The following is a 19751-nucleotide window of genomic DNA, read 5'->3' as shown; positions in this document are numbered from 1 at the left end:
TAATTCTTGAACACCAAAACTCCACAAATCTCTTCAAATAAGCTAGTTAAGGTCGAAAACTCACTGTATTCATTTTCTTCGAAACCGAAAAAGCCCAAGGTGAGCTTCATACCCCTATTTTCGAGTTTTTCTTTCCTTTGGGGGAGGACACAGGACAAATATTGTGAAAAATCTATGTATATTTGCTTACATGTGTATGTTTTACATGTTATGTGTGTTAAAATGTTGTGATATTATGTTAAAAGCTCCATAAATTTGACATTTATACATGTCTTGAAGTTGTTGGAATTAGTTAACTTATGTAACTTCTTTTGTTTGGTTGGGTATGTTAAGTATGTTTAGAAACTCACCATGAAATTAAAGAAAACTTAAAAAGGGACTTTATTTAACAATAAAGTAGAAAATTGTGTACCTTTGCTCATTTTGACAATAAAAATATACCTCGACCATTTTTGATCGTTTTAGTAACATGGGCCGAAAATGGACCTTTTTAGTAAATATGCACCATTTTTGAACATTTTAATAAACGTGTGTATTTATTGGATATTTTAGTAGAAAACGGGCTTCTCCATAAATTTGGGGCATTTTTGGAATAGTTTCATAAATATGGACTGTTTTCGTCAACTCTAGTAAAAATGGGCCTTAAGTGAACATTTTAGTATAAATGGGCCTTAAGTGAACATTTTAGTAAAAATGGGCCTTAAATGAACATTTTTGTTAAAATGGGCTATTTTTGAACAACTCGAGTGAAAATGGGCCTCGTATAATTACTTGGATAATATTGGGCCATGAATAACGATGTGATATTTTGACACCTTCGGTAAAAACGATTACATTTTTATCACCATTGGTTTGTAGTCAAAATATACCTTAGCAACATTAGTTATAACGTTAAATAATGAAACTCAATGTTAGTGTAAATTTCGTTAAGGCTCTTTTGAGACGCACCTTCACCGTACCCTTTTTAGTGTACACCGTAAGCCCTATAGTTATAACCAGAGTCTCCTGGAGGGAGAACGGGAGTTTTTGTATAGATCTATATAGGGTTGACACCCCACACCTGAGCTGCTCGCTACAGCTAGACAACCCAGTCTAGGGTGACAAATATCTTCTCATAAGACAGAAAATACAGGATTTTCTAGAAATCTCTTTCTATACATTTTCAAAGAAGATAAACAAAGAATACATATGCAAGTATACATGGTTTGAAAAGAGACTTACATAATATTTTTTTTTAAAGAAAATATTGCATTTTATGGAGGTTTACAAACTACTGCAAAGTTGTCTTACAAACATACTTATGAACTCACCAACATTCTATGTTGATGCTTTTCAAAACAACTTGTATTCTCAGGAATACACTAAGCAGTTTGGAAGCTATAAACTTTTTGGATATTTGATATATTTTGGTTGATTTATCATATATTATGTATTTCGATGTAATTCATTAAATAGACACAATGATGTAAACAATGTATGTTGGTATCGTAATGTATGATGATGATGGTTGCTATGTTTCATTTATATATATTTTTATGTTATTACAAGATGAAGTCAATCGCCCTCGAACTTTTCAACCGCTTCCAGTTCGGGGTGTGACAAATTGATGTCAGAGCATTGTTTATAGTGAACTAGTATATCTAACCATACAAGATATACAACTATAAATACAATGACACTAAAACAATCTGACTAAAAGTGTTCTTTAAAGATATAAGTATTTAATAAAAGTATGCATACTCGCTAGAACCACATCATAATAAGATTAAAATAGGAGTATTTAGATGTCGAACACTACAGGCAAACCTGGATAGTTATGTAGTCATATCTGGAATAAATAGAGCCTGATCAACTATATTTATTCGAGATACGACCAACATGTGTTTGGGAGTGATAGGGGTGTAGCAATGAGTCCAAAACTTACCAACCCTACATACAAAGGGTCAATAGAATCGAACATAAAGTTTAAAAATACAATAGGAGAATTTTTGGATACCATATAACCCCCACTCTTAAATCTTCTACATGTCTCTCACCCATCTCTTCTCGTGAAGGCAACATGGTTGAAGCTCATGACGAAGAACCCTACTACCCCATCGAGGAAGAACTAGGAGAGGCTCATGAGGAAAACCTAGAGGTGAGTCTTGATGAGTACCTGGAGATGGACTATGAGGGAGATGATTCCGATCAGGAGTTAGACGAGGATGAAGGCACCAGGGAGATCTCTAACGAGCCTTACCATATGGAGCAATACCAAACCAGCACACAGTGCAGGAGAGCCCTACTGACCTTCTACGCTCCTTAGAGGAGGAAGTGGCTACCCTTAGGCAGCAGCACTTTGCAGCCGAAGCTAAGGCAGCTCAAGCAGAGAAGGGGTAGATGAGATCACTCGTACGATGAGTGAATTGGCCGAGCTCCTTGTTCGTTATTTAGACATATGAGCGTTATTACGCTACTCGCACTGTGTCATAGGTTTACTATGTGTTTCATTATAACTAGTAGTAGTAGAATCAAGACAGGTGCGCCCTCCCAAAAACCTATGTCATCCAAGTTCACCAAATTGTATTGTTAGCAATATTCTACTATGATATACTTAGCATTTCGTGCAATGTCTATTTTTACTCTTTACCATAAATACATCATTGGGCTGTAGGTTGAAGCATTGTGAATCGTACAACCACACGTGAAATTTATATTTGAATATAAATGAGTAGGTACAACTAGAACTGACCATGGTTGTTCACATGTTCATTTCTCCTCATGCAACAGAATCATGTATTCCCATGGAAACAATCAGTCAACCAGTGAAATACCAATCCTACGAATATACTCCGCTACATTCCAAGCCGCGGTGACAGTTGTCATGTTACTGTTGGATTAATGTCTAAGTCCAAAACAATATTTGGTATGTACTTGACCCAACCCGGCATGGTCCATTTGGGTTGCACTTCACCGACACAATTTATATGGATAATCTTTTGAGAATAGTATGTTTATGATTAATATTAATATATTATAAGTTCTAATATATTAATATGGAATCATATTATTTAATTAGTATTGATCAAGAATTAATTTATAATTAATTAAGTGATCAAAAGGAACTAATTAAATATGGACTCTTATATATATGGAATGGGCCAAGTTCATTTAGGTTGGGCTAAGCTTTCATGGATATTCCATGGAGTGTTTAACCCATGGATCCTAGGAAATGAAAGGTCATGGGTATTAGGGTTTAACCCTAATCCTCCACACTATATAAAGATGTCCTTGGTTGGTGAAATTGGCACTAGTATGTGGTACACTAAGAAGGGCTAGCCAATTTCACTAGAGAGAACCAAGTATCCATATTCTCTAAAGTCTTCCAAGGTGTTTTGGTGATTTTTGATTCCACATGAGGCTTCCACACTATTGGGGCTAAGCTCTTAAAGCTTGAAGACATCAAGCTACATCAAAAGGTATGTCCTCTAACTAGTACTTTGTAGATTAAGAACATCATAATATGCTAGTTAGGATTAAAGCCTTGGAAAGTTCTTATTTGCATGTATAATAAAGAAAACATAGATCCAAGGTTTATAGGGTTGCATGTACACCATAGGAGTGTTAGAATGCTCAAAAGCCAACAGTGGTATCAGAGCCATGGGTTGTTTTCTGTTATATTGATGCAAATATTTTATTTTCAAAGTTGAAAAAAAAAGAAAAAAAAACATGAAGTTTGTCAAATTTTAAGATAATTACTTGTTCTTGTGAAAAACTAATTATTTGTAAAATTTGAATAATTTGCTTTATGAGTTGAATTAGGTAAAATTTAATAAAAGATAAAATGATATGATTATTTTATTAGTTTTAAAAGTTTGATCTAAAGAGTTTTATTTTTTGAAATCTCCATAAGTTATGGATATGAAAAGGTTTTAAAAAAAATTGATTCAAAGTTTTTATGGAGTTACAAAATTTGGTGTTAATGTTTTAAAGGATTCCATAACTTAAGAATAAGTTATGGATCACCAAAAGTTTTTTGTGTTACCTTGTTTTATGAGTGAATTTAGATTAATGAATAAAATTATGTGATAGTTGGTTTTAATCCAAATTAATCTAAGAATTGATTCTAAAATGTGTTTTTGTAACTTGTCCTCAAGTTATATGAAAAGTCACACTTAAGAATCATAAAACTCATAAAAATTGGCAAAGGTTACAAAAATGAAGAGTCTAGTTCTAATTAAATGGTTTTATGACTCCATAACTTGTCCTCAAGTTATGGAGGACCAAGAGTCTCTTCATTTAATAAAATAAAATAAAATAAAAAAGGTGTAACCTTAATTAATTCCATAAGTTATAAAATAAAGAAAAGTTAATTCTTTTATTAGCTTAAAGTCTTCCATAACTTGTCCTCAAGTTATGGAACTTGAAGAGTTTTTGGATTAAAACTACTTTAAACACATAAGTTATGGAATTAATTAGTTTTGAATAGTTTCAAAACTTGGCCTCAAGTTTTCGAATTTGAAAAGTTTTCTCTTATGAATACTTTAATTCCAAGTTAGCCCTTAGAATTTTAAAGAATTAAAATTCAACCCTTATGCTTTATAATATTATAAGTTAATAATATATATATATATATATATATATATATATATATATATATATATATATATATATATATGGATAAGAGTAAAGTCAGTCTTACCGCTAGTACGCCTCATTCACGAAGCCGGTCTATAAGGTGGGTATAAGGTTGTTGCCTATAAAATGGCAACTTAATGGGTGTCCACTCTCACCCACCGCTTGCTTGACCGGTGGAGGGTCGTTAGCCGAACGGGTTTGACAAGACTATAATTCTCCCTTCATTAAAAGTATTAATGATAAATACTAAGTAACTAAACTCTTACAAATACCCAATTTAAGTTACTTAGGAAAATGTGAATAAGGTGCTAATCCATGAAATTACACTTTGCACTTTGTTTAAGTCGGTTAGTGGAGCGTGTGTGGTTAACCGACACACTAACTCGTATTTAACAAGGTAGGCAAAGGGTAACTTAATGTTTATCATAGTATCGGTGGAGCGTGTGTGGTTAACCGACACATCGATTGAGGGGTAAACACTTAAGGGTACCAAGTAATTTGCATGGTTACTTCACACCTTGTTTTGTGATCCTCGACATCCCAGTCACAAAACCTGAAGGGCACACTCGAGATTGAAACATGCCGTTGAACAGTTCAATGAATCTCAATAGATCTAGGAGTTTCAAAACCAATTAAAACCTAATAATACATTTCGTTTATCTTGGTGGAAATTGGTGAATCGTCATTCACCTACCTTCATATATTTTATAGCTTGGATTACGGCATCCCTCTTCTAAGTTATAAAATAGTTTGTTGGGTCCTAGCCTTAATATTTCATATTGGGTGTTATATTAAGGACTCAAGATCAACTATCTTGATTATCTCCCAAAAGATGTCTGGTTTAGACATTTATGATCTTCCCAAATCTCTTGAAACAAGCTTTCCTAAATGAAGATGATGTCCCATGGAATTCATACTTCTTTCACCTCCTCCAATTATTCTCCCTAACCCACAAGTTCAAGGTCACTCAAGCCCTATTGGCAAGGCAAGGTCTAGGTGTGATCACATCTTGGAGATGTAGTCACATATTGATAAGTCGGGAGAGTTAGGTGTCAAAGTCTTGAGAAAGTTGGTGGTTCAATCACTTTCTAAGTCACATAGTGAGTTCCTTTGGGACACCTATGAAACAGACTATGACAAGACCCTTAATGATCTTATCTATTTGTTAAGATCAACTTCCTTAAAACTTGATGGACATTGACAATAGTGACACATGAAATCCAGAAAAGCATTCTCTTCCCAATGGAAAGGGATCGGCCATAGCCAACTCGGTTGACCAAATGGTAAAGAGAAAAGCTAAGTCTGTGATAGTCCCTTGTACCATTATCAAAGGGTCCATATGTTTATATTGCCAAAGGAAGGGGCATTGGTTGCGAAGCTGCCAAATTTACCTAAGGATGTTAAAGTCAATAAGTTTGACTCTACTTCAGGTAAATTCTACTATCTAACTCTGCTAAGTTTCTATTCTGAGATTCCTGATACATGATGTGACTGGGTCACATGGTGATGTTTTAAGAATCAAAGAAAAGTGAAGAAACTTAAAGAAAGAATATGCTGAATCTGATGGCGATGATGGATTTCTATTGCATAGTTTGAAGATCGGATTCTTGAGCTACTTCTTAGGAGTTATGAGATATTGCTTAGGAATAGATAACAATAAGTTTTCATATGGATTGTAAGGACAAGTTCTTCCGCAAAGTTTTTAAAATAAAAGGAAAATTTTTGATTTTATTTATTTTAAAATATCCTTACAATGGCATCTGTGGAAATTTTTGTTGCTTATAAGATTCCATTAATATCAAGAGTGGAAGTATGAAATTGATTCTTTCATTTGTGGTAATGTCTAAATTTACCAAATAAGGAAAGATTCTCATCACCCAAGTTTCAATTGAACCGGAACTTGGAATCATGCAAGTTGTATAGCATGATGAATGAGACCTTTCAAGTATTGGAAAATTAAGACTAATTACTTGTTCACATGGATGTGTGAGTCAAGTGAAGGACTAAGGGATCGAGTACCCAGTCTTGAGCACTGATTAAGTCCACCACAAAAGATCGATAAGATTATTTGTCATAATTTACTATAGCTCAGTAAATATGGTTATACTTACAAGCTTAAGTGTAATTCTGAGACATTGGAAAAGGTTCCAATGTATGGCAGAGCGAATTAGAAGAATCAAATTAGCTAAAAGGATAAAAGTTTCTCAAATCTGAAAAGATGGGAGAGAGTACTTTCGTATCAGTTTTGTGATCATCTTAATGATTTAGAGACAATTCATTCTCTAAGATCCTTCTTATAGCTAAGAAGAGGAACTTGAATTGTTGAAGTGGTTAAATCAAGAAGATGATTCATACTTCGTTCCAAAAACAATTCTTAGAGTTATACTCTAAGATTGTAACTTGAGTGACATGTCTTAAAGAAGGTTTAAAAATCTTGTACATTTGAAATTGGTAAGTTGTGATGTTTTGGATAAAACAAAGACCAACTAAGGCCAATTGTGTGAAGTGTTTGTCTTAGTTAGAATCCACACTATCTCTTGGATGTTTGACAAGGGGGTCTTATAGGTCAAGAGGACAGTGGGAGTCTTAAAGGTCTTGAAAGTCTCAAGAACTAATCAAGAAGAGAACCTGAGGTTCTTCACCAGCACACGACTTGAGGTTTATAACCTATCGTGTTGACATATTCTATGCCCGTTCCAGTTAAAGTTGGCTTTGCGTATGAGTTCTTAGAGTTCTCAATTAGTTGCACAACAACTTGGAAGCAATGGCAGGCCCTTGAGCTGCCAGGTGGCAAGAAATTAAGATTAAGTTCAATCCATATTATTTTGGATTTGTCATTATCCTTGTCTTGTGACTATGGTTATGACAATTCACATGGATAAAGAACACATACACCAACAAATCTAAGTGTCATAAGGTTTCTCTCCGATTCATGAAAATGATGGTGAGGAAACACTTTCTCTAAGTAGATTTTAGCTTAGATAGCAATTGTGATATTTGCATTCTCAAAGTCGTTAGTGGAGCGTGTGTGGTTTACCGGCACACTAACTTGGACTTGTGAGAAGTGGCAAAAAGGTCTAACCATTATGATTACGGCATCCCTCTTCATAATTGTTTAGACACACAAGTGTGCTATCTAAGGGAAGGTGTATGATTTTGATAAAGTTTTATCAAAACAATCTAGTATCAGAAATCTGAACTTTGGTAAGAAAGTCAGCTGATTTCTGAGTACATGTCAAAGCTAGTGGGAGCATAAGTTTTATGCGAATAATCATCATGTTAGTGGGAGCATGATAATTATGATAAAGGTTGCAAGTTAGCAATGTTAATTATAGAAAACAAAAGGTTTCAATTGGGAAAAAGTTGTTTTGCTATAATTAAGGGAGAGTAAATTATACTTCATCTCAAATCTATAAGCTTAGATTGTGAGGTTTTAATCATTTAGTCAAGGATATATATATGAATTTCATGTTGGAATGGCTCAACATAAGGAAATTCTGTACATGGGTCCACTATTTGCGTTCTAAAATTCGATTATGATTACGGCATCCCTTTTCATAATCTGAATTATGAGAACTTGGCAAATTGAAATGGAAATGTTATAGCAAAAGACTTGTTTAGTCTTTATGTGAGACATCATGAATCGATTCCCATATACTTCCGATATAGGATCGATTACATGTGCTATATTCATCCTTTCTAAAATTTTCCAAATGCCTGGGGCATTAAGAAGGGAAAAGGTTTAGAACTGGATATGACTAAAAAGATTAAACAATTGTCAAGGACAATCTAAGGTTTACCAAAGATTGGGTGCTCAAGGACAGTTGGAAGTATAGTGATAATTTTTAAAGGACCATATTGACATAATCTGTAAGGAGGCAACTCCTGTTCAGAAGTGATAGTAAAAATGGAATATGGAAATGTTTCAAAGTAAGAAATTATTCAATCTGTGTAAGATTAGGAAACTTAATGCAAGAAGGATGTTTCCAAGGAGCTGATCTCCTTTGGAATACTCTGTAATGATTGTTGTCAAGTCTTTCTGACTCTGTGCATAATCATTACAAGAGGATCAATGCATATAAGTTTAGAATCTAACAGATTTCAGTAAATGGCATGAATTTGAAATTCTTGCATTTGCAGTAAGGATTTGGGGGTGTGAAAAGAGAATCATTGGAGTTATGTTCAATGGATCTAGTTCACAAAGTAAAGATCATAGACAAACATAGTATGCATACTTGGTGTATGGCATGACTAGTGTTTAGAAAACATAGTGTACATGCTTGGAGCATGGGATTACTATTGTTTTAAATTCAAGAATAAAGTTGATAGCTGAAATAGTATACATGAATAATGTGTAATCATATGGTGATAAATAAAAGGTGTTTTATTTATGTTCATAGGTTTTGATACCATATTGGATTCAATTATTCTTGTGTTTCATTTTGCATGTTTTGACTTCCCGAATAAACTAGGTTATTCTTCCAGAATGACTAAGTTATTCAAACCATCCACAGTCGGTCATATGCTGGAAGTAGATATGAATTAAGACTGTCATGGGTTGGCTTGTAGAGGTCTAAGGTGTTGGACAAAGGGCTACAACACTCATGAGTGCTCATAAGTTCTGAGTATTGGATTCAACCCGTGCTCATTGGAATCACTTCATGGATTTTATCACGAGTGATCATGAGACGATAATATATTATATTCTTCAAACCTAGAGATATGAGTTGTTACTATGAGTTGGTTGTACATTGATTGCACGAAAACGCATTTGGTAACTCGGTGCTATAAAACGTGCCTTTGTGTATGATTCAACAAGTAGTAGAAAAAGCCATATGAGTCGAACTTTATCCATTCCTTTTACCTTCGGGGTAAAACCGATATCTGTGGGCCCCTCGATGATTTGATGATGACAAATGGAAGTGCTCGGCCGGGCCAGGACTGATTTGATTTGTTCAATCAGTCAGTCGTCATAAATCGGAAATCGGGAAACAACAAATGGACAGAGAGAATGATTTTAATCCATGTCTCAGTCCATATGATATCTAGAATGGAGGAATATATGATCCCTTATCTAATGGACAAGTTCGTTGACAAGATCAGAGTTCGACAGCGGCTTTAAGAGCTACGATTGCCAGTTAGGTTTGAAGTCATACGCAATAATAGTTTTAGACTTATCCAAGTGGGAGACTGTTGGATTAATGTCTAAGTCCAAAACAATATTTGGTATGTACTTGACCCAACCCGGCATGGTCCATTTGGGTTGCACTTCACCGACACAATTTATATGGATAATCTTTTGAGAATAGTATGTTTATGATTAATATTAATATATTATAAGTTCTAATATATTAATATGGAATCATATTACTTAATTAGTATTGATCAAGAATTAATTTATAATTAATTAAGTGATCAAAAGGAACTAATTAAATATGGAATCTTATATATATGGAATGGGCCAAGTTCATTTAGGTTGGGCTAAGCTTTCATGGATATTCCATGGAGTGTTTAACCCATGGATCCTAGGAAATGAAAGGTCATGGGTATTAGGGTTTAACCCTAATCCTCCACACTATATAAAGATGTCCTTGGTTGGTGAAATTGGCACTAGTGTGTGGTACACTAAGAAGGGCTAGCCAATTTCACTAGAGAGAACCAAGTATCCATATTCTCTAAAGTCTTCCAAGGTGTTTTGGTGACTTGTGATTCCACTTGAGGCTTCCACACTATTGGGGCTAAGCTCTTAAAGCTTGAAGACATCAAGCTACATCAAAAGGTATGTCCTCTAACTAGTACTTTGTAGATTAAGAACATCATAATATGCTAGTTAGGATTAAAGCCTTGGAAAGTTCTTATTTGCATGTATAATAGAGAAAACATAGATCCAAGGTTTATAGGGTTGCATGTACACCATAGGAGTGTTAGAATGCTCAAAACCCAACAGTTACAACTCAACAACACGAATAGGAAGGGGAACAGTGCCGACAATCCTACCAACATCAAGGAGCCAATGCACCAGCAAGTATCTACCTATAGGACCACCCCAAACCACAAATCCAAAAACAAGAAGCACAAGTCTTGGAACAAGATAGGGAGAAATTCAACCCCAAGGCCTACCAAAAAACAGCAAGTTGTAGTAGCCCCTACCCCCACTGACCCTGCTACCTCAACGCCTAGGGCCCCATATGCTGGGATTCACCAAAAATGTAGCAAGTGCAGTTTCCATCACTATGGAGCCTGCCGAAAGTTACACTATAAGAACTGTAACAGGAAGAGGCACACTACCTATTTTTGTAGTGCACCAGCATGACCGATCTCCCAAACCCTTAGCATCAGAATTGGTCTGGCCTGTTACGAGTGTGATGAACCTGGACACTTCAAGAGGGACTGTCCAATAACAAGGAACTCTGGCAGGGAAGGAATGGTGCTGACAATCACTACAGGAAAGACTCTCCTGGAATCATCTATAAGCAGCGGTACGTTTCCTAATAGAGATATCTAAAGACACTAGTCAATAACTATAAATTACTCTCTCAAATGAAAAAAACATACCATTCATATAAAAACTAAGGGTCCTTACAGGTTAACTATGATGGCATAGTGTATACATTGGAGTCATATATAATTGGATTCTAAGGGTTTAGAGTGCATGACTCCGTCTCATCTCTTGTTCCTTGTTTGGTTGTGGATTTAGGGTACAGTCCCTCAACCAACGTCCTTCTTATTCTTAATTACACATGAATCATATACACCAACCTATTATAGAGGGGCCTGGTGGGGACCATACTGTCAATATTCATCATTAATAATTGAAACACTCATACTGCCATTACTCGCTAAGTGTGGTGCAAAAACATCCGTAATAGTGACATCAAGGAAGAAACTGGTAATATTAAAAACGTGTACATAGAACACATGATCATTCCAAACAATCATTCCTTCCAAATCCATCCAACATCTGTTACAACAAAGAGCCAACATCGTCAGGTGTCATGGGCTGGCTTAACTCTAACCATACAAATTTCGTGTACCACAAGGAGATCCATCGCCTTAACCAATTAATTAACGAAATCCCCACAACTATTAACAACCAATCCTCAAATCATCTCTGACATATAGACTCCTAAGTACATATGTAAGAAATACCACGCTCTTCCTAGCCACAATAGAAATTGGACACAACAAGCGGAAAGACCCCAAAAGAACCTCAGAAATTCATAACCACCCTGAGATGTCCCCGAAGTCCCTTCGGGAATATCGCCTATGTACCAAGCTGGGTTCAGAAATCATCCCAATTCATGGAACCATTTCCATAGCCAGACCATCAAGACCATATAGCACCAACATAAACCCGGAAAGTGTCCAATCGATGGAACGACCCAATAAGTGGAGGAATTATCAGACCAAGACTCGTACCTCTCAGAGCACCCATCTGACTCATAAAGTGGAAAGGGTAATTGTCCATGGTACCATTGACTACTAAGAATCGAACGAACCCATCAATATCTCCTATCCCGAACCGAAGATTTACTCGACCCACCCTCAGTAACAAGAAAAGATTGACCTCCCACTAGTTCAGAATCCCATAGAAGGAAATGTTGGATATAGTGTCTAAGTTCATAACTATATTTGGTATGTACTTGACCCGACCCGGCATGGTCCATTTGGGTTGCACTTCACCCGAACAATTTATGGATAATAGTTGAGAATAGTACAAGTTATGATTTATTAATATATTATAAGTTCTAATATATTAATATAAGATCATATTATTTAATTAGTAGTGATCTATAATTAATCTAGGATTAATTTAGAGATCAAAGATATTACTAATTAAATATGGGCTTCTATATTTATATAGTGTGGGCTAGTGCTTATTTGGAATGGACTAGGCTTGCATGGAAAAGTCCATGGATACTCCATGGAGCTTTAACCCATGGATCTGATGGAAATGAAGAGACATGGGTATTAGGGATGTAACCCTAATCCACCACACTATATAAAGGAGGCTTTGGTTCTTGAAATGAGACTAGTTGACACTTGTTAAGGTGAGGGCAAATTTCAAGATAGTAGTGACTATTCTCTCAAAGTTCCAAGTTTGTGGTGATTTGTGATTTCCACTTGAGGCATCCACACTATTGGTGCTAGGCTCTAAAACTCCAAGCAATCAACTACAACTTCAAGGTAAGTATTTCTTCTAGCTTTATTTGATTCATGTTCCCCATGCCATGCTAGTTAGGATATAAGCCTTGGAAAAATAATTATTTGCATGTATCTTAGACAAACATAGATCCAAGGTTTATTAGGGTTGCATGTACACTTAGGAAGTGTTAGAATGCTCAAAACCCTTCAGTGGTATCAGAGCCTAGGCTTGTTTGTTTGATACTTGTTGCAATATTATGGAAAAAGTCGAAAAATGTGTTGTCTGACTTCTGGACTCGGCGAGTCCATGGGGGGACTCGTCGAGTTCACTTGTATCTTCAACCTACTCGTCGAGTAGGTTCATGCACTCGGCGAGTAGGGTCGACAGAGTGCAGATTTTCGACTTTAGTTGCTGGAAATGGATTAGAAACATTACCCTAAACTGTTTTGGTACTTGAAAACTTGCTTTAGTTGGTGTAATGTCTTGCTAATTCATTTACAACAACTAGTTATCAAAATTACAAAGTTTTAAATGTGATTTTGATTCATGAAAGTGTTCATATTCATGTTCTTGTTTTTATGATGTTTAGATGATCATAGGAATTATTTGTAACCTATGTGGTAGATTAATTTTTTGATCATAATGTGTTTTAATGGAGTCCATAACTTGTCCTCAAGTTATGGAAAACCAAAAGTCACTTGGATTAAAAAAAACCATTAAAAAGAACACAAGAGTTAGAAAAATGACGAGTCTTCATTTTATTACTCTATTAAACTCATAAGTTACAAGAAATGAAAAGTTTTGAAAGTTTACAAAACTTGCCCTCAAGTTTTGGAACAAGTAAAGTCAAGTTAAACTTTAGTTCCAACCCTTAGAATTTTAAAAGTTAAAATTCAACCCTTATACTTATATTATTATGATTTAATTATATATATATATATATATATATATATATATATGTATGTATAAGAACAAAGTCGTCTTACCGCTAGTACGCCTCATTCACGAAGCCTGTCTATAAGGTGGGTATAAGGTTGTTGCCTATAAAATGGCAACTTAATGGGTGTCCACTCTCACCCACCGCTTGCTTGACCGGTGGAGGGTCGTTAGCCGAACGGGTAAGACAAGGACTTATAAATTCTCATTAAAAGTATGATGAATATTTTAAAGTAACTAAATGTTTTATTAAATTCCCAATATTAGTTACTTTAGGAAAAATGTGAATAAAGTGCTAATCCATGAAATTACACTTTACACTTTGCTTAAGTCGTTGGTGGAGCGTGTGTGGTTAACTGGCACACTAACTTGGACTTAACTGTTGGGTTTTTGAGCATTCTAACACTTCCTAAGTGTACATGCAACCCTAAATACCTTGGATCTATGTTTTCTCTATTATACATGCAAATAAGAACTTCCAAGGTATTATCCTAATCTAGCATATAAAACAATGGATATAGTAGGATAGAATACATACCTTTTTGGTGTAGTAAGTCTTCATGAAGCTTGAGTGCTTAGTGCCCCAAGTGTGACACCTCAAATGGAATCACAATCATCAAAACACTTGGAATGACTTGAGAGAAAACCCACACTTCATGAAATTGGCTAGCCCTTCTAGTACACCCACTAGTGCCGATTTTGGTGAATAATATGATGCTTATATAGTGTTACAATTAGGGCAAACCCTAATTGTCATGACTTTCCATTTCCTTGGATCCATGGGTACAAATACACCATGGAGCATCCATGGACCATCCTATGGGTTTTAGCCCAACTTGATTATCCATGGAGCATTAGCCCACTATACAAGTATGGATGATTTACACAATCAACCCATATATTTAATTAGTCTTCTTTTGATCACTTAATTAATCCTAGATTAATTCTTGATCAATACTAATTAAATAATCTTATCATTCTTATTATTAATATACTAGAACTTATAATATATTAATAACCATAAGTGTCTTATTTCTCTCATCCAAGTGCATGATGGTATGCAACCCAAATGGACCATGCCGGGTCGGGTCAAGTCTTACCAATTATAGTTATGGACTTAGACATTAATCCAACAGTCTCCCACTTGGATAAGTCTAAAACTATTATTGCGTATGACTTCAGGAACCAACTGGCAATCGTAGCTCTCAAAAGCTTCTGTCGAACTCTGACCTTGTAGATGAACTCTGACCTTTGTCAGTGACTTGTCCATTAGATAAGGGATCATATATTCCTCCATTCTAGATATCATATGGACTGAGACATGGATTATAATCATTCTCTCTGTCCATTTGTTGTTTCCCGATTTCCGATTTATGACGACTGACTAATTGAACAAATCAAATCAGTCCTGGCCCGGCCGAGCACTTCCATTTGTCATCATCAAATCATCGAGGGGCCCATAGATATCGCTTTTATCCCGAAGGTAAAAGGAACGGATAAACTTCGACTCATATGGCTTGTTCTACTACTTGTTGAATCATACACAAAGGCACGTTTTATAGCACCGAGTTACCAAATGCGTTTTCGTGCAATCAATGTACTATCAACTCATAGTAACAACTCATATCTCTAGGTTTAAAGAATATAAGATATTATCGTCTCATGATCACTCGTGATAAAATCCATGAAGTGATTCCAATGAGCGCGGGTTGAATCCAATACTCAGAACTTATGAGCACTCATGATTGTTGTAGCCTTGTCCAACACCTTAGACCTCTACAACCCATCATGACAGTCTTAATTCATATCTACTTCCAAAATATGACCGACTGTGGATGGTTTGAATAACTTAGTCATTCCGGAAGAATAACCTAGTTTATTCGGGAAGTCAAAACATGCAAAGTGAAACACAATAATAATTGAATCTAATATGGTATCAACCCTTTGAACATAAATAAAACACCTTTTATTTATCACCATATGATTACACATTATTCATTGTATACTGTTTCAGCTATCAACTTTATTCTTGAATTTAAAACAATAGGTGTCCCATGCTCCAAGCATGTACACTATGTTTTCTTAAACACTAGTCATGCCACACACCAAGTATGCATACTATGTTTGTCTATGATCTTTACTTTGTGAACTAGATCAATTGAACATAACTTCAATGATTCTCTTTTCACACTCCCAAATCCTTACTGCAAATGCAAGAATTCCAAATTCATGCCATTTACTGGAATCTGTCAGATTCTAAACTTATATGCATTGATCCTCTTGTAATGATTATGCACAAAGTCATAAAGACTTGACAACAACCATTACAGAGTATTCCAAAGGAAATCAGCTCCTTGGAAACATCCTTCTTGCATTAAGTTTCCTTAATCTTACACAGATTTGAAAATCCTAACTTTGAAACATTTCCAGATTCCATTTTGACTATCACTTCTGAACAAGAGTTGCCTCCTTACAGATTATGTCAATATGGTCCTTCCAGAATTATCACTATACTTCCAACTGTCCTTGAGCAACCAATCTTTGGTAAACCTTAGATTGTTCTCGACAATTGTTTAATCCTTTTAGTCATATCCAGTTCTAAACCTTTTTCCCTTCTTAATGCCCCAGGCATTTGGAAAATTTTAGAACGGATGAATATAGCACATGTAATCGATCCTATATCCGAAGCATATGGGACACGATTCATGATGTCTCACATAAAGACTAAACCAGTCTTTTGCTATAATATTTCCATTTCAATTTGCCAAGTTCTCATAATTCAGATTATGAAAAGGGATGTCGTAATCATAATCGAATTTTAGAACGCAAATAATGGACCCGTATACAGAATTTCCTTATGTTGAGCCATTCCAACATGAAATTCATATATATCCTTGACTAAATGATTAAAACCTCACGATCTAAGCTTATAGATTTGAGATGAAGTATAATTTCCTCTCCCTTAATTATAGCAAAACAACTTTTTCCAATTGAAACCTTTTGTTTTCTATAATTAACATTGCTAACTTGCAATACTTATCATAATTATCATGCTCGATTATTAGCATAACACTTATGCTCCCACTAGCTTTGACATGTACTCAGAAATCAGCTGGACTTCTAGAAATCAATACTTCATTGACTTTCTTACCAAAGTTCAGATTTCTGATGCTAGATTGTTTTGATAAAACTTTATCAAAATCATACACCTTCCCTTAGATAGCACACTTGTGTGTCTAAACAATTATGAAGAGGTATGCCGTAATCATAATGGTTAGACCTTTTTGCCACTTCTCACAAGTCCAGGTTAGTGTGCCGGTTAACCACACGCGCTCCACTAACGACTTTGAGAATGCAAATATCACAATTGCTATCTAGCTAAAATCTACTTAGTGAAAGTGTTTCCTCACCATCATTTTCATGAATCGGAGAGAAACCTTATGACACTTAGATTTACTGGTGTATGTGTTCTTATCCATGTGAATTGTCAAAATCATAGTCACAAGACAAGGATAATGACAAATCCAAACTCATATGGACTGAACTCAATCTTAATTTCTTGCCACCTGGCAGCTCAAGGGCCTACCATTGCTTCCAAGTTGTTATGCAACCAATTGAGAACTCTAAGAACTCATATGCAAAGCCAACTTTACTGGAATGGGCATAGAATATGTCAACACGATAGGTTATAAACCTCAAGTCGTGTGCTAGTGAAGGACTTCAGGTTCTATTCTTGATTAGTTCTTCAGACTTTCAAGACCTTAGGACTCCCACTGTCCTCTTGACATATAAGACTCCCTTGTCAAATATCCAAGAGATAGTGTGGATTCTAATCAAGACAAACACTTCACACAATTGGCCTAAGTTGGTCTTTGTTTTATCCAAAACATCACAACTTACCAATTTCAAATGTACAAGAGTAGAAAACTTTTACTCTTACATTTGACAAGTGTTTTAAACCTTCTTTTGAGACATGTCACTCAAATGACAATCTTGGAGTATGACTCTAAGACTTGTATTGGAACGAAGTATGACTCATCTTCTTGATTTAACCATTTCAACAATTCAAGTTCCTCTTCTTAGTCATAAGAATGCACTAAGACTTCCTTAGAGAACTAATTGTGCTATGGTTTCTTAATCATTAAGATGATCACAAAACTGATACTAAAGTACTCTCCCATCTTTTCAGATTTGAGAGACTTTTATCCTTCTGCCTAATTTGATTCTTCTTATTCGCTCTGCCATACATTGAAACCTTTTCCAATGTCTCAGAGTTACACTTAAGCTTGTAAGTATAATCATATTTACTGAACTTAAGTAAATCATGACGAATAATCTTATCAAACTTTTGTGGTGGACTAAATCAGTGCACAAGAATGTGTACTCGATCCCTTAGTCCATTACTTGACTCACACATCCATGTGAACGAGTAATTAGTCTTAATTTTTCCAATACTTGAAAGTTCTCATTCATCATGCTATACAACTTGCATGATTCCAAGTTCCGATCCAATTGAAACTTGGGTGATGAGAATCTTTCCTTATTTGGTAAATTTAGACATTACCACAAATGAAAGAATCAATTTCATATTTCCACTCTTGCTCTTAACGGAATTATATAAGCAACAATTTTTCCTCAAATGCCATTGTAAGGATATTTTAAAATAAATAAAATCAAAAAATTCTCTTTTATTTTAAAACTTTGCGGAAAAACTTATCCTTACAATCCATATGAAAACTTGTTGTTATCTATTCCTTAAGCAATATCTCATAACTCCTAAGAAGTAGCTCAAGAATCCGATCTTCAAACGACGCGATAGAAATCCATCTATGCGATCAGATTCAGCATATTCTTTCTTTAAGTTTCTTCACTTTCCTTTGATTCTTAAACCATCACCATGCGACCCAGTCACATCATGTATCAAGAATCTCAGAATAGAAACTTAACAGAGTTTGATAGTGGACTTTACCTGAAGTAGAGTCAAACTTATTGACTTTAACATCCTTAGGTAAATTTGGCAGCTTCGCAACCAATGCCCCTTCCTTTGGCAATATAAACATATGGACCCTTTGATAATGGTACACGGGACTATCACAGACTTAGCTTTTCTCTTTACCATTTGGTCAACCGAGTTGACTATGGCCGATCCCTATCCACTGGGAAGAGAATGCTTTACTGGATAACCAATGTCATCATTATCAATGTCCATAAAGTTTTAGGAAGTTGATCTTAGCAAATAGATAAGATCATTAAGGGTCTTGTCATAGTCTGTTTCATAGGTGTCCCAAAGGAACTCACTATGTGACTTAGAAAGTGATTGAACCACCAACTTTCTCAAGACTTTGACACCCAACTCTCCCGGCTTGTCAATATGTGACTACATCTCCAAGATGTGATCACACCTAGACCTTGCCTTGCCAATAGGGCTTGAGTGACCTTAAATTTTTCAAGAACTTGTGGGTTGGGGAGAATAATTGGAGGAGGTGAAAGAAGTATGATTTCCAAAGGACATCATCTTCATTTAGGAAATCTTGTTTCACTAGATTTGGGAAGATCATAGGTGTCCAAACCAGACATCTTTTGGGAGATATTCAAGATAGTTGATTTAAAGTCCTTAATATGACACCCAATATGAAATATTAAGGCTAGGACCCAACAAACTCTTTTATAACTTAGAAGAGGTATGCCGTAATCCAAGCTATAAAATATTTGAAGGTAGGTGAATGACGATTCACCAATTTCCACCAAGATAAACGAAATGTATTATTAGGTTTTAATTGGTTTTGAAACTCCTAGATCTTTGAGATTCATTGAACTTTTCAAAGGCATGTTTCAATCTCGAGTGTGCCCTTCAGGTTTTGTGACTGGGATGCCGAGGATCACAAAACAAGGTGTGAAGTAACCATGCAAATCACTTGGTACCCTTAATAAATTACCCCTCAATCGATGTGCCGGTTAACCACACACGCTCCATCGATACTATGATAAATATTAAGTCACCCTTTACCTACCTTGTTAAGTCCAAGTTAGTGTGCCGGTTAACCACACACGC

This window comes from Lactuca sativa, chromosome 8 (genome assembly GCF_002870075.4).
Source record: "Lactuca sativa cultivar Salinas chromosome 8, Lsat_Salinas_v11, whole genome shotgun sequence".
In the NCBI taxonomy this organism is placed as follows: domain Eukaryota; kingdom Viridiplantae; phylum Streptophyta; class Magnoliopsida; order Asterales; family Asteraceae; genus Lactuca; species Lactuca sativa.
This window is presented reverse-complemented; position numbering follows the sequence as displayed.